Source organism: Carassius carassius, chromosome 19 (assembly GCF_963082965.1).
Source record: "Carassius carassius chromosome 19, fCarCar2.1, whole genome shotgun sequence".
NCBI lineage: Eukaryota > Metazoa > Chordata > Actinopteri > Cypriniformes > Cyprinidae > Carassius > Carassius carassius.
This window is the reverse complement of record NC_081773.1, coordinates 7,933,539-7,958,568: the sequence shown is the minus strand read 5'-3', so window position 1 is coordinate 7,958,568 and position 25,030 is coordinate 7,933,539. Positions and strand designations below refer to the sequence as shown.

At 37.1% G+C, this 25,030-nt stretch overlaps 1 protein-coding gene across 2 annotated transcripts in view; it reads left to right on the top strand.

Moving 5' to 3' along the window:
- The first annotated feature begins 579 nt into the window (after positions 1–579).
- The window catches only part of LOC132094980 (unconventional myosin-XVI-like), a 250,673-nt gene continuing 226,222 nt past the window's right edge, over positions 580–25,030 (top strand). The window contains exon 1 of one of the 2 annotated variants that reach the window (XM_059499687.1): positions 580–729. The gene's annotated coding sequence lies outside the window, so the exon portion shown is untranslated. Of the gene's footprint in view, positions 730–19,014; positions 19,121–25,030 lie in introns of those variants that run through there. The other variant, XM_059499688.1, reaches the window with a different exon arrangement.

The following is a 25,030-nucleotide window of genomic DNA, read 5'->3' as shown; positions in this document are numbered from 1 at the left end:
TAATCTCCAAACTGTTTTAGATAGTTCTGCTTTGCTTCTTATGCTTTTCTAAAAAAGTGTTGGATTGTGCTCCGTTCTCGCCGACACACACGGAAGGATCATGAATGCAACAAAACACAGCAGCGCAGATCACACTTCACTGGAGTGAGCCTGCTTCACGTTTTTATGGACACTACATATTTTAACGCCAGTAAACAAAAATTAAAACTTGTAAATTTGTAGTGAAATTTTCAGTTGTACTCTAAAATAAAATGGTTATTTTTCTTAAATACTTAATTTCTGTCATAAAAATTTTAAGTAAGATTAGGTTTAAAGTAATTTCACTCGTTGTTTTTTTTTTTTTTTAATATTTTGGTGGGTCGTGAAATATATTACACTTGTCTAGGTGGGTCGTGGAATGGAAAAGTTTGGGAACCACTGGTCTAGCACACAGCTCTGTTACGATCAATGTGCCCTTCTTTTTTTAATACAGACTCATTCTTATCAAATTGGATTCCATTGTGACTCCTCCCCCTCTCCTCTCTCTCTCTCTTTTTCTGATACGGCTCACTCAGTGGGATGAGTAAGTTGTGGAAGACACCAGCCCATGGGAGCTGTGTGGAGTGGAAGCAGCTTATTAAATCACAGAGCTCTCTGTGCATGTGACATACAAAGAGTTGAAGTGTCTCAAGCAGTGCAGAAGATCTCTGGATTATAAACTACACAAGAAGAAGAGATCAGGATTAAGAGGTAAGTGTGAGTTTTACTGTATTTATGTGACTATACTTTGGGAACAAAACTATCCACACTCACAAGGTTTAGGGAACAAAATTGCAATGTGATTCATAATTAAAATGGTTTATGGTTATACACCATTAAGATTAGGGTTAGCGTTAGATCTAAGGTAGGTCTATTACTCAGGGTGATAATTATGACTAATTATGACATTTTGATGTTAGTTAATCCTTGATAGTGAATATAAAATTGTAAAAAGTTTGGGGTTTGCTAAGAATTTTTTTGTTTGTTTGATTGTTTGTTCTTCAGGATATCTTGAAATATAAATATTTTGTAATATTAATAAGGTCTTTACTGTTAAGTTTGCTCAATTTCCTTACTGAATAAAAGTTCATAAAAAAAAAAAAAAAAAAAAAATATATATATATATATATATATATATATATATATAGACGGTTTCATGTGTTGTGTATATCAGTATGGCTGCGGTGCCTTCTACAAACTCAGTTAAGTCAAGGTGATGAGTAGACTGAAGTTGGGCTCAGGTGGTTGTGCTGCGGGATGTGTTTCCCATACATTTATTTATTTTTGGAGACTCGCCACAATTTTAAAACTGATCGATTTTCAAAAAGGCTTCATTGAATAAACATGAGTAATGTTATGTACTGCACGTTTAATAATAATAATTCCTTACATTTATATGTTTAAATATCAAAACGAGGCACAGGTGTTTATATATCGCTGTATTTCTGAAGGAAGACTTGCATCATGTTATATGCCTGATAAAGCAGTGTGTGAGCGTACCAGCTCTGCTTTGTTTACAGCTGTTACTGGGGAAACCTCTATTTCTCGCGCTTTATGTCTATGCTTTAAAACATCTCCTGCTGGCAAAGAATGAATTTGCATTTTCATTAAGTCCGCCTGATCCACGCAGCAAACATATTTTGTTTGTCATCAAAAAAATCTACTCTAGAGGGACTTGGTTGTTGTTATTGATTCTATTTGGAAGTCTACCGGAAGTTAAGTTAGGTCCACAAAAGAGCGCATGCGCAGTAACTTTTGTTTATGTTGTTGCCGTTGAAACCGTCTATACCCTCCTGGCTATATAAATAAAAAAAAAAAATGTGAATATATAAAAAGTAAATACATTTTTTTTTATTATTATTGAAAAAAAATGTATGTTAGGGTAATGTTTGGGTTATAATATTTGTATGCTATATATTTTAGTTTAGATTGTCCTCATTTAGATATAGATATATTTATATATATTCACCACCCCAAAATCACCCTCATGTCCTTCCAAACCTGTATAAATTCTTATGTTGAACATAAATGAAGATATTTTATTGATCAGACAGTTGATGTTCCCAACTGACTTCCACAGTATTTCTTTCCCTACTATGGAAGTCAATGGGGGACCAACAGCAGTTTGTTTCTTCAAAATTCTTTGAAATATATTTTGTGTTCAACATAAGAAAGAAAGTGAATGATGACAAAATGTTCATTTTGGGTAAACTATTCCTTAAATAAGCATGTGTATATGATAACTTTTCTTGGAGGCTGAATCCAGACCATAGGTAAACTTAGCTCAACACAGGAGGAGGTCCCTCTATCTGCACTGCTGTGTTTCTGCTCTTATTGAATTGTATGTTTATTTGCTTGTTCAAATGAATTTTGCAGAAGTAGACTATTTTTTGTCCTGTCTGCAGGGTCCTCAAGCCCCCCACCATATGCTCACAGTGTCCAAAGATATAATAACTGAATAATGGCAGAGCTTAGCAGCCCTAAATATCCTTAGTTGGTTAGGCATGGTTATATGAATAGTACTTCTCGTATTTAATTTTCTCTGTGCATTTTCAGTTGAATCCATATGGCTGTTGAGTAACATTATTAAGATTTTTGTCCGGTCTTGACTGCTGCAGCAGATTGAAAGTGTTGACATGGTACCTGTTATTTTTCTCAGCACTGGTCAGGCCGCACCAATCACAGTGGATTTTGATTACTGGAGCTCACTTTATATGAGTTTCTATGTTTTGAATTAATTATGAGCAGCCATGATGTGTTCATGTCTAGCAGTTGTTATTAAATTGGTGTCAACAGAGGCATTTTGTGTTTTGTTTAAGCACATTAAGGTGCTGCGTCTTAACAGTGTTCTCTCTCTGGAGTGTAATGTTGCAGCACTGATGGGAGACACGGAGAGATAAAGTATCAAAATTTGCAAATGAGTCAAGACATTCTTCTGTTTTTATTACTGTCTTGCACCTTATGACTTACGGAAAGTCAGTATGTAATTGAAACTGCTATCACTGCATTAACAAGTAGTAGTTCAATTTATGACTGTAATTTTTTGGAATCAAATTGTGTTTGGTAACCTAATTTCTGAATATAATAAACAGAACTGGGTTTGAGTACTGATAAGCACATTCAGCAGCAGTGTGTACCTGGTTTAAGAGTATGTCACTAAATATTCAGCCTTAACACAGAAGAAATGCAGAATGCAGCATTCTGGTGTACTAAAGTAGGTCAGGAGTAACTGTGCGTGTGCTATCACGGCTGGTGGTGGTGGTAGAAAGGCAATATCAGTGAGTGATGGTTTCTACAGATGCCTTCAAACTCAAAATCTGGAGGGCCTGGAACAAATCCACCACATTAACCTGATTTAGAGGGTCGCTTGCAACTAATGCGACCCCTTTTTTTTTAGGTTTCACACTCCCTCACTTGCTTTCCTCATTGTCACATAAACAGTGTGTGTGCTGTCAAACAGTTCATCATCATGATCCTGAAACACTATCTTACTTTGAGTGGAACATCTCAATAGGGTCAGTGGATATTCACTATTGCATACTACAACCAAAAGTGTACACTGCTTACAAGGAAGATGAAACAGTATAAGCAGTTTAGTGAAAAAGACAAGGCACATGTTCACCGTTTTCCTTGCCATATATTTATTTATTTATTTATTTTAAATTGTGTCATTTAGTATATTGATCATTAAGTATATTTTGATTTAGTATATTGGTGTTTTAGTATATTGATTTACATGTTGTGGTCATTTTTTTTTTTTTCTTTTCTTTATCACTTTATATTTTGATTTGGTGTAATTTAATATGTTGATTTCTTTTCTTATATCTTTATATTGTGCAATTTAGTATATTGATGAATTATTTGGTGTTTTTTGTTTTTTTTTGGATTTGTGCTTGTTCTGATTGATCATGTGATTTCTTAAATCAAGATGCTTCTTCTTCCAACATTGTTAGCTTGGCATTGAAAGTGGTGAACATGTGACATCTGCCTTGTTTCCTTGTCTTTTTCAATAAATAGCTTACATCTCTCTTGTGACTTTTTGATTTTTGAGTATGCAGAGTATGACTTTTTCTCCTATTATTTTACATCACAGTGTGCAAACAGTTTCTTTTGGACAGATACAATCATGTTATTAATATTTTCCCCCTCTTTCACACTACTTTTTGTCCTCCATCTCATTCTGTATCAGCTAAGGCATCTGAGACGCCATGACAGTCTAATCGAATTCTCTCCCTCTTCCCTGCGATTGCCTGTGAGGAATATGTTTCTCTGAAGTTATCAGAAGACTGATATCTTCCTTTCTTTCTTCAAGCCATATTCTTCACATCTTTCCTCAGTTATCCATCAACAGTGGCTGTTTGGAGACCTGATGTTAGTTTAGACTTTAACTCATGTTTACAGTCTATGCTGGTTTTCTCCAGTCAGCTGTTGACCTCTTTTTTTGATAATGGTATTATTTGTAATGACATAATTCGAGCAGAGAGCTCAAAATAGGTCTCAGCCTTCTCTCTTTCTTTCTGAAATGGACAGAAAGTAGAGAGTGGGTGATGGATGGCTACTTGAGAGAAATGTGGGAATTTTCTGACAGATTATGCTAGTGCTGAAGGAGGGAAATGTGCGGCTTAATTGCTCTGAATTAGAGTTTTGTAGCTGAGAACTTGGTTTAAACTGATAGTGTTAACGCTTCAGGAGTTTGGCCATTTGTTACATTCCTGACATGGCACACAGACACTTTTTTGGGCTTGGGCTGCTTTCTATTATTGGGCTTGAGTGGATCGGCTTACTGTGTTTCCTGCTGGGCTTCTTACATACTGTAAATATTGTATGATTTGGTCAAGATCAGGCACTTCAAATTAATTCACTATAGCATGATTATTTACACTTGAACAGAATAAAAAAAAGCGATAAAGATAGCCACTGACTGTTTTATAATATAATTATGTTCTCTCATAATTTTTCTGTTGTGTTTCAAACAAAAATATAATTCTACTTGCTGGAAAATGTTTTCATTAAAGGGATAGTGCATAACTTATTTTCAATGGTCATGAAAACTGTTTGGTTGCCAATATTCTTCTGAATATCTTATTTTGTGTTCCACAGAAGAAGGAAAGTAATACACGTTTGGAATAACATGAGGATAGGATGAGTGAATCATGAAATATTGCTACAAACTGTGAGTTTCAAATGTATCCAATATTGTTATTATCTATATGGAGATACATATAGATGCCTTTAGGCATTAATCTTCCATGCCCATTCAATCAAGGCCAACTTTTATTTTTAAAGGTCTCCTATTATGCTTTTTTACTTTTTGAATTTTAGTCAGTGTGTAGTGTGCATGTTTGGGCATGACAAATCCAAAAGTTCACTCCAAAGGGAGTTAAAGAATTAAAAAAACAAAATCCCTTTTCAAGAACTACAACAAACGGCTTGTTTGGACTACAGCATTGTTTTCCGGGTTTTGCGATCACAAAGCGGCCAATTAGAATATCATTGAATGGTTGGGGGGTGGGGAGGGGCGAGGTCATGAGTTTAGTGCATCAGACAAGACGACGATGAAGAAGAAGTGCTAATGTAGTGTCAAGTTTTTGCAAGTTATTACACATGCATCTGAATAATTATATATATATATAATGTTTTTATAGTTTTTATATCACTCTATTTCTGAAGGAAACTGACTGTCTTCAATTGTCTTCATGTTATAATGTTAGAATTAAAGAACAATAAACATAATAGATATTACTGTTGCACTGTATGTAGTAAATGCAGTTATTTTTAAGCAGTTGTTGTTGACATCATATCTCAAACGTGATTTACCAACTCTCTTGCAATATCCTTGCATGCAAAGGTTCTGCACGATCCCCATGTTCAATATTCTCGGGGTTTTAATCCGGCTAAAATTGATATGGCAATTGTAAGGGAAACAGGTCAATTTAGCTCAAAGGGATTCATTTAAGATTTTAAAGGTAACTTGGACAGAATCACTGTTTTACGCCTGATCACTAAGACGCCCTGCGATTCATTGAACGAGCCGTATAACATCAACTCATATCCAAAGTATAGTGAAAACACTATCAATTAGCACAGTAACAAGATCGGCAGTTAAAGACATTAACTTGTAAGCAGAAAACACAAGATACATCTCTTTTCAATATGAATAAGGCTTTATTAGATAAATCTAAGACACATGAGCAAATCTAACACATAAGCACATGAACTCACACATTCACACAAGTTGCAGGAACAAAGAAAGTGAGGAAAGAATGAGTTTAAGAGAATGAAAATGTGAAAATGTGAAAGTTTACAGCAATATGTGAAATTGCATAGACATTAACAACCATCAATCACTTAATTAACCCTCGCATTGAGTTCCTCAATGAGGTTAAAATTATATTAGACACACCAGTGCAGCTCAGAGTCTGGAGGTAAGTTTGGGTAAAAGGGGTTCCCTTTGTTGTTGTCGAAAAGGGGGTTTCCAGAGGTTGCTGATTGGCTGGAATTTCAGTAGTAGTTGAAGTGATGTCTTGGGAAGCCATAGTTGGGAGTTGTCTGAAGATGCAGAGTTGGGGCCTGGTTGTGGTTTTAGGCGGGCACTCGAGGTCCGACTCAGAGACACAGTGTTACAAAACTTAACTCAGAATACGAAACTCTCAGCGGAAAATAAAATAAAATAAAGTAAAAGAACAGAACAGAACAGAAGTAAAGTTTGACGAGCCTATGTGGTGTTTCTTCTCGTCGTGGCTAAGTAGCAGCAGTCGTGCATGCCGAAGCACACTGGAACCATGCTCAAAGAACATAAAAAGTAATGGCAAAAAGCATGGCTGAAAGTGATGACTAAAGCAAAAGCTAAGAGCATAATTTGATGGTGTCCTGAGTATTTAAACACCTCAAATGTTGTCTTGACCAATTAGATATTGTCTTTGCTCAGGGTGTTGCGATGTTTCTCCACCCCTATAGATAAATCAAATGTTATCTTATCAATCATGTGGTCCGAATTTTCCCGCTCTTACAGGGTATAATTTTGGACTTGATTCCTATAACAAGAATATGATACATTTGACAAATAATTGATTGTCAGAAACGTTTCAAGCAAGAAGATTCAAACACACATACTAAACATGAATATGAATTCTTAAGCTATTCAATAGTTATTAAAAATGCATTCACAATAAGTGATTAGAAACATGATAGTCAAATGTGTGGGTTGCATATAAATGAATATGGATTAAGCAATGGACTTATATTCCTTTAGAAGTCTTTTTGAGTTCATTTTGGTGCATCTACATCTGTAAAAGACACTTTTCTGTGCCATTCTTTGACATAAGGACGTTCTGTGTAGACCAGAGGTTAAAAGGTCCCCTTAGGAATTTCAGTCTGGTTCTTTTCTTCTGGGTGGGGGGAAGTCAATCCAAAGAGCTTGTGATCATGATTACTATCATGGATTTACATGTGATGGTCATGCTGTGCATCTCTTTGACCATCAATCTTGATTACTTGCCCCAAATTTGACAATCTCCTTTCTGAATTGGAATTGTTAATGATTGTTTTGTTCTAATATTGAAAGCTGTTCAAGCTGCTATTTAGTGGACTTGCTTCCGACTTGTGGTGCTAGGAATTGATTTACAACATCCTGTTGTCTTGAGCCTTTCTGTGGAATTTGGCTCCTCATGTTTCAACCATGTTCCCGATCAAATCTTTAATTTGTCTGGTTCGGGTCTGATACCCTACACAATATTTACGCCATCCTTAACTATACCAGATCAGACGGAACTTGCTGCTTTGGCAAAGGGTGGGGCAGTACTGAAACACTGTCTAATCTGTTTGTCAATCACAATGCACTGAGACAGCTAACCAATCACAAAATGTTTTGTTTTTCGGAAAGCGGGCCTTCATCAAACCAGAAACCAATTGAGCCATTTATGCCAGACTGGGGAGAAAAGTATTGAAATAATGTAAATTATGAGCATGAGAGCATGTTCTAGTACACCCCCAAAACAAAATCAAGACTTTGTAAAAGAGCATAATAGGACCCCTTTAAAAGGATACTCTACCCAAATATGGACATAGTCATTTACACTTCTTATGCATTTCATGGAGATATTTTGAAATGTTTTGCCCACACAATGGCAGCCATTGGGCTCTAATGTTTGGTCTCCAAAATTCTTCAAAATGTCTTTTTTTGTGAAGAAATAAAAGCCTACCGGTTTGAACTGATGTGTGGGTGAGTAAACGATGACCGAATTTTCATTTTTTATTTTATTGTTTTTATGTGAAAAATAATTTCAAGTGAATAAAATTTAGATTCTGAAAGCAAATATTCTAAAGGAGGCAGAGATATGCGTACAAAAGCAGATTTTAGCTCCTGCAGAAGGTATGAGAGAATAGTCTCATGGTTCACCTGTTCCTGGCAAGTAATAGGTGGCCTCGCTAACTCTGTTTCCCATTCCAGGCTAAAATTGGTGACTGTCTTGGCTGCGTAACAGTGTCAGGGCTGACGTCTGGGCCCGTCTGGACATGCAGAGAGACTGAGAGAGGGTCATGTTTGTTATTGAGTGTTACATTAGGAGATACTTTTATCCACAGTGATGTACATTACAAAGAAATTCTAATTTAGCTGAATATATGACTCATTTCTGAGACTGGCCTAATGGAGGAATCAGTTTTTGACTGTTGACATAACATCCAAGCATTGGTATGGTCCATCCTGCTACTGCTACTAAGTTGTTGTTTTTTTCGTTTTTTTTTTTTTTGGGGGGTGGGGGGGGTGGTTTTTACAAAATTTGTTGTGATTTGGATGGAGCTGTTTGAAAAGGTCTGGGTGCCAACAGGAGTGGTGTGTACAGTATGTGTGTGTGTGTGTGTGTGTAGAGGGGCTCTGGGAGCAGCTGGCAGCCTCTCGGGACTTTGGAATGGTATGTAACTACGGGCAGGTGCGTGGAGCAGATTGGCAGAGTATCCTGCATCATTGATCGTACACAGACTGTCCACAGAGCAGACGGCCCACACACACACCCACATGTACACAGTTAAAGCAACCTCCTTTGTTTACACTTCTAGCATAGAACTGTGTAAAATCTGTAAAACAATAACTCTAATATACACTACTGTTTAAAAGTTTGGGCTCTGTAACTTTAGGACGACCATACGTCCTCCTTTTTCTGGACATGTCCTGGCTGAGATTTTAAGGTCCAGTTCTCACTGTTAACAAACTACTAACTGCTTATTAGGTTAGTAAGATAGTTGTAAAGGTTTAGGTATTGGGTATGAATGAGGAATATGTGCTTTGTAAGTACTAATAAACAGCCAAAATGCTATGCATGTTAATAAACAACTAAATGTTCCCTATACTAAAGTGTTACCACTTACCAGATTTATAAATTGCCTAAAATTACCAGGTTTTGGCTTTGTTTTTCTTAATGACATGCTCATCTCTATCCTTAGGCATTATATGTACAGTATATTACGGTCTATTTATTTTGGTGTGACTGATCCCTGTAGATCCTACCTACTTACATGCAATGATTGGAAGATTAGATCAAATGCCTGCTTGCTATTGATTAAACTACTTGAAAACAATACCGAAAGCTTTTTGGACACTTTTGAAATCCTGGCCAGAACATGTCCAGAAAAAAAGAGGATGTATGTTAACCCTAAGATTTTTAAATGTTTTAGAAAAAGTCTTGAAAGAAGGCCCTGTCCCAATATGCAAAACTACTACTTTCAAACAGTTTTTTCTAACACTCCCCCATCTGCCTTTGATCAGTCAAACATAGCCCTGCCCCCAAAAGCTTTCCATTGGTTAAACAAATGTGTATGCGTTGATCTGATTGAGATGTTCAGAGAGACATATTTATTTTAATGATTTTTGTAAAGAATGGCTTAATTATAAAGGTCTGTGGAATATAAGTATTTTAACTTAAAAAAATACATGCTTGAGCTTTAAATTAATCGTAATAGAGTATGCTATTAAGTCTCATGAGTGATGCAAGAGTAACCTCTGAGCATCACATCTTTTCTCTGGGTACTTGTTTCAGGCTTGAATCAGTTTAATTTTTAAGATAACAAGGTACATATTCCAGCTCTCAGCGGCGTCTCTCTTGAGTTTAGTGATGGTTGGAGGAACGATGGGGATGGACAGAAAAAAGAGAGAATGCCAGATGATGGCGGAATGAGAGGATAGCAGAGCTCTGGAAATGAGCTGAAGATGGAATATGAAATGAGAGGAACTAAGTGAAAGAAGATGAAGAGAAAAGCTCGCGTCAGCTCTCAGAACTCACAACAATGTGGGTGACAGAGAAATATGAGGAACAAAGTCATGAAGAATATGTTTGTGTGTGTGTGTGTGTGTGTGTGTGTGTGTGTGTGTGTGTGTGTGTGTGTGTGTGTGTGTGTGTGTGTGTGTGTGTGTGTGTGTGTGTGTGTGTGTGCATGAAACAGATGGGTAGAGAGCAGAAGAGGCATATTTGACTGGATAAAGGAGGGATCAGGAGATTTGGGATGCGTCTGTCTTCTTTACATGTTCATTGCATGTTGTGATCTGGCCACTCAAGCCCAACACACATGCAGAGCAATGAACATTCACCTCTATGAAAGAACAGACAGTTGGGGGAACATAGTCACACAAAAGGCACAATCATATTCATATATTGTTTCTAGAGTCTTGCTCTCTCGGTCTCTTTATCTGTTTCTCCTTCTCTATTACACTCTCCATGTGAGTGACATGTTAAATGGAGTAGTTCACCCACAAATGAAACAAAAGTCATTATTTACTCACCCTCGGGTCATTGTAAACCTGTATGTGGTTATTTAATTTCAATTACTCACTCCCAATGCACCAAATAATGCATTTTGTGTGTTTAACTAATGTGTATTTTAATGCTTTCAGTGAGAAACCTTGAGCATCTATATAGACTGAATTGAAGAGCATCAACATTCTTATGATCATAAACCCAGTTTCTCAACATATCTAGATCATTTTGATAGCTAAAATTTACCCATTCTTGGTAAATAAATACATAAACAAACAAATAAATAAAAATTAAGTATTAGATATTATTTTCATTAGCATTTCTTGTGTCTGGAAATTAAACTATGCATTATGATGATATTATAATCTAGAGTAATTTTTTTTTAGAACCTAAATGACCCTAAATATATAAAATAAATAAACCTCAACAACATAAAAACACATAATAAACAATAAATATTTTTAAAAAATATTGTGGCTTTATTTTTATCTTCATTTTATGTTTTATATTACTGAGAGGTTTTTAGGTTTAGGGCTAAGGATCAGGTTAGGTGTTTAAAAATATCTAAATTACAGTGTAATGCGACTGAAAATATTGTGGCTGTTCAAACCGATCCATACAACATATCTAGTCATAAAGTTATACCTCAGCATATAAATTCATGATAATAATATTCCCATGTCCTTCGTGTCGTAATTCCAAAGATTTTCCAATGATTAACTATTTATAATTCAGTTTGCTGCTTTATTCCTTACATAGAGCTATTATATGTCTTCAAAACACATATATAGAGCATAAGTTGAACTGACTACATTTATACTTTTATGGTTCATTATTTTATATTTGTGTTCTATATGAAGAAGGAGCTCTGTGAATAAAACATCCTATTCCTGTAGAACAGCTTTACCCTCAGAAAATGAGTTTCAGTGTGACAGATCTTTTACTTTTCTCTTGTCATCTTATTCACAGGGATTTTGAAGAAATTGTAAGAATTTGTCCATGATCGCCCTCTCAGTCTTGCAGTTTTCCTCCGAAGTACTCTAGCTAAGTTTCTAATCTTCTTGATGTGAAATGAATTCCTCTCAGCCTGTAGTGACATTTAATCTCATTGGTCAGTGAACTATCTGGTGATATAAAATGCATTAGCACGCTTGGAGAAAATCTGTCATGATATGATGGAATATCCTTTTAGATCTGATACAATAACAGGGATCTACGCTCACCTTTTCCAGCACCGTCCCATGCGGCGCCATAACAAAAACAGCAGAGAAATCAATCCTGTCACATAACAGCAGGGCAAGAGCATTTACATGGGAGGGAGCGTGTCACTGCAACAAATCAAAACACAAACCCTTATCACACAGCAGACACTGACAAGGAACATGAGACACTTGGAATTATGGGATAAATGTGCTAATTAGATTTTATTGAGCAGCATTTCACATACACTTGCATTTCATGTACAGTATGTGGCATTCACACATATTTTATGATATCAGGGCAGCTGTATCATCCTGACATATGATTCAAGCCACTGAAAATCACAAACTCTTTTTGAAATAATCGACTTTTGGTTGCTGTGTCTTTGTTTTAGAGCTGACACCAGCCGGAAATATTTGTGTTCATTACAAACCTAGAGCTTGTCCAATCATAGTGCCTTAAAGGCTTCATCTTCTCATTAAAACGCTGACAGCAAGCCAATGTTCCCTCAGTCATATATCAGCGTTCTGGTGTTAAATGACAGAAATGGGTTTTTGATTGGTGATGCAGTGCTTTGCAGACTACTGATGCAGCAAAACAGCTTGCTGCAGAATTTCTGCTTGAAATGAATGAGTGAACTGGGAGTTTTCATCTGCCCATTTACCCACTTCAATACCCATCTACAAAATAGGCTATCATAAATAATCATGAATTCATCATTGATTACTGACTGTGGAGCACCTGTGTAAACAAACAAAGGCTTAGAAAATTATTTTTTTTTCTATTCTTTCTTTTTTTCTTTTTTTTAAGGTTTGTGTGTGTGTGTGTGTGTGTGTGTGTGTGTGTGTGTGTGTGTGTGTGTGTGTGTGTGTGTGTGTGTGTGTGTGTGTCACTGGACCACAAAACCAATCACAACGGACAATTGTTTTTTTTTTTATAACTTTTTTTATTGAGATATATATCATCTGAAAGCTGAATAAATTAGCTTTCCATTGATGTATGGTTATGTTAGAATAAGATAATATTTGGCCAAGATACAACTATTTAAATATCTGGATTTTGGGCGTGCAAATAAATCAAAATATTGGCAAAAGTGCCTTTAATGTTGTCCAAATTAAGTTCTTAGCAATGCATATTATTAATCAAAAAATTTACTTTTGATATAATTAAGATAGGGAATTTACAAAATATCTTCATAGAAAATGATCTTTACTTAATATCCTCGTGGTGATTTTTGGCATAAAAGAGAAATCGATAATTTTGACACATACAATCTATTTTTGGCTATTGCTACAAAAAGCTATACCCGTGCTGCTTATGACTGGTTTTGTGCTCCAGGGTCACATATGTTAACTGTGCATATACACTAGTTTTATACAGTAAATGAGGAAATATTCCTGTTACAAATTCACCAGTTCCTGTCTGTGGGGACTTTCTTAGGAGTTTACATTCCAAACTGTTGCAAATCCTGGATGCAGGAAGAGCCATTATCAATTTAATACTTAGGTTGTGCTTACAGGACAACTAAAAACAGAAATGTTTTTCATTTGCATTTTTGTAAATTTTCACGTGCAGACAAGAATGTTGTAAAATGACCCCTGTTCACGCAGATTTGTGATAACCACTAAAAACATTGTGTTATGCATGCTAGACCAGTAATTGGTGATGTCACCGAGTAAAGAAACACTACGCATCTGTGCCAATACAGTACCTATACACTGAACACATAATATGTATGCGCATGTCATCACCATTTTCACAAAAGTCACATTTTTTGTATTTCACACACAGACAATGGTGCTGTTTTCAAAAACATGCACTTTAAAACACATTTTCAAAAGTTTGTATTTTCAGTCCCCTGTTGTCGTGTAAATGAATGGTCAAAGCCCATTAAAAGTTTTCAGGTTTTAGTTGAAAACTGTGTAGTGTAAGCGGTCCCCTTAATGAGCACCGAACCCAGATGAACCCAGTAGCGTTTCATTTTCTTTAACTCAACAAGTGCTTATGAACAAGAGTCCCAGGAATGTGAACCCTTGAGAATTTAGGATCCAGGGAATTATCTGCATAGGAAATATTCTCTCTGGTCTTGTTTAGCTGGTAGAATCTGAAGCTCAAAGCGACTGATCAGCATCAATTCATAAATCATTCACATCTCTGAGCTTTAGCTCCTGCTCTCCTACAATCCGTTGTTATTTGATGTCTTTTTACTCTGCTGTGGGTTGGTTGGGATGTGTATCTGACCTACTTTTGTTCCGTTATATCTCTTCTCACCATTTTGTAGTGTTTTCCCCCTCAAGAAGTGCTTTGTCTGTAGCTTTCATAAAATACATTGTTCCATTCCCACTGAGGTTCAGATTTATGGACATCAATTTCATAAACACTGTCCTGGGAGGACATTATCTCACTATGAAAAACACTGAATCTAATTTAGCCAGCCAATTTATTATATAACTATTCATTCATGCGCGACTGAGAAACATAATCTGTTGTATTATTGGTATCAAAGGCACAGCACTGGTACACTAGATGAGAATTGATGGACAAATGAGCTTTGTTTACATGTCATGTAAAAGGTCTAAACGACCCATCAGGCTTTGTTACTGCTTGGTGGGATCGTCTTGCAGTTTTCTTGCAAAACTGTCAAGTAACTTCACAGTTTCGCAGTTCGCTCAGTCTAGTGGCAGAGAAAACACGAGGGGATTCTTGCTGAAGGTAATTGTACCCTGGCTTGTTTGTGACAGAAATATTTCTGACAAGCACACATGGCATTGAAGGTCATGAATAAATCTCTTGTCTTGAATATAAATAGCCTTTTAGTGATTGTATACTCACTAAAGACTGTATACCAAGGTTTACTCTTATTACTATGAATATGAGAGTGTAAAAAACACAGTGTTGTGGAATAAGTCCTGCCCTCTAAATAAACAAGCCAATCATCAACTGGTGAACTCATGAGATGCCAGTTCAAAGAGAAACAATCAGTGTGCTCAATGCACACTTGGGACTGCACTGTGTGTACCAACTTGAAAATGCATGCTTTGTAATGCTATTTGGGCATAAGAAACAACATTTATGGATACATTTATGAGATTTCAGTACTTTCCTATTCCCCAGTAGACAGGAGTTGGACTTGACTGAAATAGCTTTTCAGTTTCATTGCAAATAGAGCTTAAAACTTGCTTTACTTAAAAAAGACTTTGATTACAGCGTGATTCATCTTGTAAAAAATCTTTCATTCCTTTATTATTAGGCAAAGTAAAACCCCAAAATACATCTGAGAGCTTTTTACCCTTATCACACTTCGAAGAAAGGCAAAGTTTGAGTTCTACAGTACTTTTCTCTAAAATAGAGCATGTTCATATACTTGATGTAGACTTCTGTTTCTTTATGCCAAGTTCAAACTAATAGACTAAAGCTTGTCACCCTGTGCAGAGACACTGAGTTTTTTGTTTGATGTCATGTCAATGCACACTTTACACAACTTATCACAGGTTTAGCGTGTCAGTTACAAGATCATTTTCATCCTGACTGTAGTTATGATCATGTAATACGTTCTCACATGAACTCCTACACAAATCAAACATGTGAATTGATGCTTGACCAAATATATGGTCAATCGTAGGCTACTAAACACACGTAAACCATTTTTTGACAGATTGATTATGACATAAGAAAACCAGTAGAGGGCCAGTGGAGTCAGAATGACCACAACGTTGGAAAATTTATGAAAAATAAAAAGGAAACGTAATGCTTTGTTTTAAATCCTTTTGTCTGGCTGCCTCACACCATTTGTTTTTGCATGCTCTGTCATCCATGCATTGCTATTTAGTTTTGGTCACAGCGTGATAAAGAGCTGTGATTGATTTCCTTTCTGCAAGTGAGACTTTCTCTTACAAAACAAAAGTATTTTGGAATTTACTGGAAAATACATTCAATAATGCATACATAATAATAATGCATGATTATATTCTAATATAATACTTATACTATACTTACTATACATTATATTATATATAATTATATAAACAAATATGTATTATTCAATATATTATTAATATATTCTGTGGCGCAGATGGTAGAGTGCCAAGTGGTTGTTTTAGCGGGTTTCCGTAGTGTAGTGGTTATCACGTTCGCCTCACACGCGAAAGGTCCCCAGTTCGAAAACTAGGAAGGATCACTGAATCTCTTAGGGGAAGTTGTGGCCTAGTAGTTAGAGAGTTTGACGCCTAACCCTAGGGTTGTGGGTTCGAATCTCGGGCTGGCAATACTACGACTGAGGTGACCTTGAGCAAGGCATTGAACCCCAAACTGCTCCCCGGGCGGGTTAACATTGGATGGGTTAAATGCAGAGCACGAATTCTGAGTATGGGTCACCGTACTTGGCTGAATGCCACTTCACTTCACTTAAAAAAAAATATATATATAAAAATATATATATATTATACTATATTAATGCAATATGTTGTTAGTACTTAAGGAAATGTGGTATTCTTTGCAAAAGATTTCCTCTGTCAGACAGCTGAGGTCAAAGGTGGTTTTTGGTCAGCTTCACCAAGGTAGCAAGAAAGCAGAAGGTATAAATAGTTTCACAGTGAAAATGACATCTTTGTAAGCTTAAAAAGGTCCTTGCGACTGCTTTGATTCTTCTTCTTCTTCAAAAAAGGAGTGATTCAGATGACAGCTTGCCAAGGGATGAGACCGTATTAAAAATAAATAAAACAATAAAGGAAATATAAATCATTAAAAAATAAATTATGATGCATTTAAGATCTATTCATAAAGTTGTAAAATTGTATAACTTTGTATGTTATTATTGCATATTTCTACCAAATGATTAGAGGTACTGTAAAATGAGATTTAATAATCCAACAGGCTAACCGTATCCTAAGCTAGTTTGAAAAAAAATTTTTTTTCAAAAAAATTAATTTTTTTTTCTTTTTTTTTAAATCTATAACTTGGTATTTACTATTATACATTACATATAATCTAAAACATTAATAGTAATACATACAGTAGTTAAGCAGACATACAGTATTTCATTCTATATATGGCTCACTTACTCTCTGTAATATGAATATGTGTAGTATGAACGTGGAAGTTTTGACATTCTACATTTTAAGTAAAACTTTATTATAGGGACCAATTCTTACTATTAAAGGGATAGTTCACCCAAAAATGATAATTCTGTAATTACTCACCCTTGTGTCATTCAAAACCCGTTAGACCTTCGTTCGTCTTCGGAACACAAATTAAGATATATTTGATTAAATCTGAGAGCTTTCTGACCCTCCATCAACAGCAAGGGAAAACGTAGCATGGACATCTGTAAAATAGTCAATGTGACATCAGGGGTTCAAACATAAGTTTACGAGTAATGAATGAAATAATTGTTGTTTTTTGGGTGAACTAACTAGTTGCTTATTATTAGCATGCCTATAACAAACTGGCTGCTTGTTATTACCTATGTGTTAATGCTTGACGGAGGGCGTTTCTGAAGCTTGGTGCTGACGCGACCGTCATAGTGACAACAGCCACTCACATAATGTTTTTGGTTTTGCATAAATAGTGATTGGCTATCGTCAACGCTAGGGCATTTGCATAAGGCGATCTGATTGGCTGATGCCAGTGTTGGCGCTTGAAAAGTTTAAAAGTTTTCAACTTCTGCCGCGAGCAACGGACCCACAATTCATTTCACCATTGCTTGACATCACTCCATTAAAAGTAAACAGAGAGAGTTAAATACAGAGCACAAATTCTGAGTATGGGTCGTGATATATGGCCACACGTCACTTCACTTTAAAAAAAAGTGTGACTACGTTCGTCATTGTCATGTGACCTAAGCATCAGCTGCGTTGCTACATGGTCATTCACTAATCCTCCCCCATGGCCTCATGGGATAGTAAAGCGTCTCATTGGAAATAGTTCGACATCCAGGTACTTTTTGTTTTATAAATACTTTGAATCTGGTCATACTGTTTTTCACCTACTATAAAGTAGGGAAGTAAGAATATTTAGATGCAGCCATTGTGGTTAAAAGGTCTGGGTCAAATAAGAGCAAACGGTTCATACTTCATTAATACTTCAAATGAACGTCTCTTCACAATGCTCGACTGGCATGCAATGTGAATAAGTCTTCACTGTTCACAACCAGGTCTTTTTAGATAAAGAATAGAAAAATGTCATCCAGTTATTTTTTTAACAAGGTCAATGCTATCCACATTATATTATATTACCGTAATGTAGGACCAGTGAGGAAATATGGCCTTATGGTTACAGAATCAATTTTCTTTATTCCACAAGAAAATGTAATTTACTCTTCTGCTTGGAATTATTCAGACTGATGATATTCTGGTCCAGACAGTAATAAGTGGGTGGGAGGTGGTTCCTGGTGAGTCTCTTATCTTTTTTACAGACTATGATTAATATGAGGAAGTACAGGGTCTGTATGAAGATGTAGATCCCCCAAGGTCAGACTCGAGACTATCAGAGAGTGCACCATAATGAAGGGGGGCAGTCCCATTAACTATTCATTACAGGAGACTTGGTCGAGAATGTCGGAGCTTAACCTGAGCACCCCGACATGGCTGTAGGGGGGCTTTGTGGTCTATTTGTGGGTGACTGAAAAAACCGGAGTAATCAATAAGGTGGGGTCAGAATGAGGAGTTTATTTGTGTGTGTATGGGTTTTTGAGGTAAGGGATAATGAGACTCGACCCTGGATGAGGAATGTAGGGGGTCTCGATTAGTGGTTGGATAAAACACACCGTCTTTGAGTGCCTCGGGGGTTTTACCCCTTAAGAGTCCAGCTTTTGAACAAGGATACCCCCTACATGCCTCCCCCCAACATACAGAACACACGTGCTGACAAAGGATTGGGGGGCGACTACACTACACCTTATGCAGAGGGAGGGTCAGATATGCTCAAGGATAACAAACAGTCTCACAGAACGGCCAAACCAAAACCACGCCATCCAGGGTTTCCATGGCAACGCCAAACTGATGAATGAATGACATCATGATGACTGGGAGGTGAGAGAGTGTGAAATTGATTTGGTGGAGCAGAGCGGAGGCGTACACAGGCAGGCACGTTTTTCTCAGTCTCCCTACCTTTTCTCTTCCGTTCACTCTTTCCTCTAGCACTGGACAGGATTGCCGGTAGGAAGCGTTCTTTGCTGTGTACTTCTGTGTTTGGTGTGCTTGTTTGTAAAACTCTACTGCTTTTTTCCTTCCTGAAAACATGAAGGTAGAAGAGTAAATGGGTGCATGTGGAAAAAGGGGTGAGTGAGTGCAAGAGAATCTATCCGGTGGGTCAGGCTGAGTTTGAGGACTGATTTGAAGTGCAGTTGGTTCGGCTCTAAATATATCATGTGTAACGTGAGGGGTGGCGTGTGTGTGGGGATGAGATCACTGTGGGGACTTTAGACCCCAAAAATACCATTGGACTGTGTTGATGTCATATCGCCATCTAATTGCTCCAAGGTCATGAATATTAGTGGATATTTATTAGTCTGTGCACTTAGATTTGTAGTGCTCCAAGATAGTGAATGTATTGTATGCGTCTCTGGATGTGTGTACTGTAAGCGTGTAAACACCATGTGCACACTGTACGAGCCACCATTTCCCCATACATTCTTCCTTGCCAGCATATAAAAGGTCTGTCAATGTCATGTGGGGCTGTGGGAGGTGTGTGTGATGTATGTTTACGATGTCTGCTTTCTGCGTTTTTTATGCTTCTCCCTATTGCACTAGTGCTTCGTGGGAAAAGGCGCTTGTTCCCAGCCATTATAATGTGTTACAAGCTACTCGCTCGTGATTGATGACAAGCATCGACCTCAGTAGCAGGAGTGTCCATAGCAGGATTGCCAATCAGCAAGGGTTAAAGGTCATGGCTAAACCAATCAAGATGCTTGATCTGGTTACTCTTCTGCTAAATTTTTTTGCACAACACAAAAGTGTGATGTTTGTTTAGGTGCACTTTGGTTACTTGTGTATGTATTTGTGTATGACACAAGCAGAACAAATTCCTGTGTAAACTGTTCATGCAACCATTCATATGCAAATTGCTGCATTGAATCGAGTGTTTTACGAGCATTTTACACAAATTCATTCCGCTCGTGTTTCATGAGCAAGGCTCTATTTGTGCAAATGTACGTGTATTATTACTGAGAATGTCAGAGTTGGGAAAATGTTCTGGTACATTTGTTCATTGGAGCTACGGTATGATCAGCGTTTTTCACTTCATCTTTTCAATTATTCATTCTGCTCATTATGCATGAGGGTTCATTTAGCAGCTTCATTTGAATCTTTACAGCGACTCTGAAGACAGTAGAGTAGGGAAATATTCAGCTCTAGGAGAGCCTTTGTTAGAGACATTAGTTAGAGACATTAATTTTCATATTTTTACTTTGCCTAGTTTTTGAAAGTGCTTGAGGTTTGCTAAACTAGTGCCTGCAGTTTTTTTAAACTATATTTTTTTTGTTTTGTTTTTTGGTGGCCTTTTTACACCATATTATATATTTGTTAACAATGGGTTTGTTTGTATAGCAAAAATGTTTGTAAGCAGTGACAGGGTCGAGTGAGTGATTTCCTAACATTCCTCAGTCTGGATATATATAGTCCAAACTGTAGCAATGTGGGTCTATGGATGATGTATGAACACTGCCACCCCCAGGCTGTGAGAGGAAGTGCAATGCTACTCTTTCAAAATATATATTAAAGCTATCTGTTAGCACTTGCTTAGTTAGAAGTAGGATGAAATCTGTCATATTTGCTCTGCTCATGTAGATAGTAGTTCTTCATACAAGCAGGAGATGTGCTTGTCTAGTAGTTTTGATTTTGTTTAGTACATAGCCTAAGGGAGGCAAATCCTGAACTGACTGTATAATTGAAATGGAACTTTATAGAAAATAATTTATTTTGTGTTCCACAGACAACAGTTCACAAGTTGAGGGTGTTAGAAGATGACAGAATTGTCCATTTAAAGCAAACAATGCACCACTTGAGTTGTTGTGCTAAAACTTGAGCTGTGTTTCAAATAATGTAGGCCTACTATAGACAGTGTAGTTATCCATATAGTTGTATAAATCTTTATTTGATTTATTTTTTAACTACACACATTTTTGGTTTAAGTTTTAGTCATCAAAGTGTTTGAAGAATGTCAATTTACAGCTAGGTGCTGCTAACTTTAGCATGTTAGCTAACCCAAGTTAGCATGATAATATCATTATGGCATGATAGTGTGTCCTAAATCTTACCTACTCTTCTGCTACACACTCAAAAGTGTGCATGTACTTTTTCTTCACAAAATGAGCACATAATTTTAGAACATAGAAAAAGTGGTGAATTGGGATAGAATAATTCTCTGTCATTATGGTTACAGGCATTACTTGTGGGTTACAAAAATGAATCGACTTTGGTCACATGGTTACTGACATTATATGATCTGCTTGGGTCACACCTAATAGAAAATAAAGCTGCCAATCCCAAATAAACATAGCCTATGCGCTTCTCCCAGTGTTTGCTTTAACACTTGTACTCTAACTACACTGTTATACAAGACAGGCTGTTGCTTAGCAACATGACAATTTTGTTTACACCACCACAGAGGAGTGAGCAAGTGAGTGAGTGTGTGTGGATCATCTGCTGTGCATGGCTGCAGTCAGATCCCTCTTGCCTCACTCTGCTCCCGTCTCTGGGGACATATTCCCTGCCACCACATTTCTCCTAAGAGCTGTCTTCTGAGAGATTCCTGTGTCTCTGTCTGTTTGTCCCTGAGCAGGAAAATGCAAAGAGTGTGTGGTAAGGAAAATACTGCACATGTTTGGGTGCTCCTCCAGCTTAAAGCTCTAATGTAGGTCTGGAGAGCAAATCGGACATCCTGGCATGAGTCCTGGTATTAGTCACTCAGAATCTCATCCAGTCAGGGTCAGACTCCTCCCTTCATCCCTCTCGCGCTCTCTTTTTTAGGTCTAGTTTTCTGTTAGGCTCTGTTGTCAAACAGCTGTGGCTTGAGGGACAGGTGGAAGTTTGAGAATGTTGAATGACTTCAGAGGGAGCAGCTGTCAAACTGGCTTCACAGCATAACAGGAGGTGTCTCAATAGAGTAGAAGGGACCCTGAGCGAGGAAAAAGAAAAGAAAGAAGAAAAGAAAAACGTGAGCGAGGCAAGGTCAACCAGTGTGATGCTCACAGTACGACTGACAGATAATGGGGAGGGTAAGATGAAGACGTGAGACTTTACCTTTGACCTTTCATTCTTTCTTTCTTGCATTCTTTTTTTCTAAATGAACATTGAGGGTAAGACTTTTTTCTCTCTCTCTTTCTCCCTCTCCTTCTCTCCCCTGGCAGTGGCAGTTAATGGGCCAAATTAATCATGGATCTTTCAGGGCTTGTCTCCCAGCAGCTTGTGTTTGTGAGTGAGAGAGATGGAGAGAAAGAAAATAAATATAGATGATTATACTGACTGCAAATATGGAGAGCACGAATAAAACTTTAAAGGGATAGTTCACCCAAAAATGAAAATGACCCCATGATTTACTCGTTATTAAAATGCAGATAATGTAGGCATAGTGTAAGCTCTGGTGAGAATATGCTAATCCTGCGAGAACCACATTTTGTTTACAGCAAAGGAAAACATTTCCTCCTCTTGGCTTAAATCGAAATCCTCCAAAAAAAAATTCTTTACAAATCCATGTATCCTAAGGTTATTTCTGGTGGACATTTACTAAATTCAGCATATGTTGCATTATTGGTTGGATGTATTTTTCAATAATTTAGTAGAAGTAAACATTACACAAAGAGTAAAATATCAAGTGAAATGATTCACTGATGGAAAATGGTGGCAATTGGAAAAGAAAACAGAGTAATTGATTTTCAGGAGTTCAGTTTTGAGTCTGTTGTGCTGATGTTCTCCTAAAGGTATTTCAGTATGAGAGCAGTGAACAATCAATAGAAACTATCTGGATCATGCTTGTTTTGAAGCACTTTTTGAACTCTTTGACTGGATATGCCTGAGTAGAAACAAAAAATCTCAATAAATTTGAATGTCGTGGAAAAGTTAATTTATTTTAGTAATTCAACTCAGATTTTGAAACTTGTGTATTAAATAACTTCAATGCACACAGATTGAAGTAGTTCAAGTCTTAGTTTCTTTAATTGTGATGATTATGGCCCACATTCATCTCAACAAGTTAGAATATGGTGACATGCCAATCAGCCAACTCAAAACACCTGCTAATGTTTCCTGAGCCTTCAAAATCAGTTTGGTTCACTAGGTTACACAATCATGGGGAAGACTGCTGATCTGACAGTTGTCCAGAAGACAATCAGTGACACCCTTCACAAGGAGGGTAAGACACAAACATTCATTGCCAAAGAAGCTGGCTGTTCACAGAGTGCTGTATCCAAGCATGTCAACAGAAAGTTGAGTGGAAGGGAAAAGTGTGGAAGAAAAAAGATGCACAACCAACCGAGAGAACCACAGCCTTATGAGGATTGTCAAGCAAAATCAATTCAAGAATTTGAGTGAACTTCACAAGGAATGGGCTGAGGCTGGGGTCAAGGCATCAAGAACCACTACACACAGACGTGTCAAGGAATTTGCTGAACCACAGACAATGTCAGAGGTGTCTTACCTGGGCTAAGGAGAAGAAGAACTGGACTGTTGCCCAGTGGTCCAAAGTCCTCTTTTCAGATGAGAGCAAGTTTTGTACTTCATTTGGAAACTAAGGTCCTAGAGTCTGGAGGAAGGTTGGAGAAGTCCAGTGTTAAGTTTCCACAGTCTGTGATGATTTGGGTAGCAATGTCATCTGCTGGTGTTGGTTCATTGTGTTTTTTGAAATCCAAAGTCACTGCACCCGTTTACCAAGAAATTTTGGAGCAATTCATTCTTCTTTCTGCTGACAAGCTTTTTGAAGACGCTAATATCATTTTCCAGTAGGATTTGGCACCTGCCCACACTGCCAAAAGCACCAAAACATAGTTAAATGACCATGGTGTTGGTGTGATTGACTGGCCAGTAAACTCACCAGACCTAAACCCCATAGAGAATCTATGGGCTATTGTCAAGAGGAAAATGAGAAACAAGAGACCAAAAAATGCAGTTGAGCTGAAGGCCACTGTCAAAGAAATCTGGGCTTCCACACCACCTCAGCACTGCCACACACTGATCACCTCCATGCCACGCCTTATTGAGGCAGTAATTACAGCAAAAGGATCCCCTACCAAGTATTGAGTACATGTACAGTAAATGAACATAGTTTACACAAGACCAACAATTCATAACATTTTTTATATTTTTGGTCTTATGAAGTATTCTAATTTGTTGAGATGAATTGGTGGGTTTTTGTTAAATGTGAGCCAAAATCATCACAATTAAAGAAATAAAGACTTAAAATATTTCAGTCTGTGTGCACTAAATTTATTTAATACACAAGTTTCACAATTTGGTATGATGGTAAATGATTCAAAATTCATCTTTATACTGAGACAAAATTAAACTTATGATTCCATCTCTATAAAGTTGTGACTTTAATATTGTATCCAATATATTATGTTAACTGTCTAATTGGAATGATTCAAAATTTTAACTGGCAGACAAAAATCCTCTCTGTAGCTTATTCTGGCTCTTATTCTAATCACTTTCACTCTGTCGCTTTCAGTGTCTTCCTCACATTCCGTAGCTTGTCCAATCAGTCTAGGCTGTTCATTGCTGTTCTGTCAGGTGACTGTGGTTGTAGATGTGACTGAAGGGTGGTTCAGATTCCTGCACTTTGGGTGCAATGAGAGGCAGAGAGTGTGTGTACTGCTCAATTAAACATTCAGAGACGGCTCTACCCATACTGACTGCAGGATTGCTGCCTTCACTATGGAAGACAAAGTCATCTTAATTGGTACCACAGACGATCCTCTTGGGTCTTTGCTTTAAAAAAAAGTTTTTGTCTTCAATAAAGTGTCTTAGTTTAGTTGGGACAACAGAGTTTTAAGAGAGGCTAATTACTCACAGTCAGCCACAGTGACAGTGACTGACTCAATCCGCTTGATGCTGCTGAATATTGAGCTGCTTTTA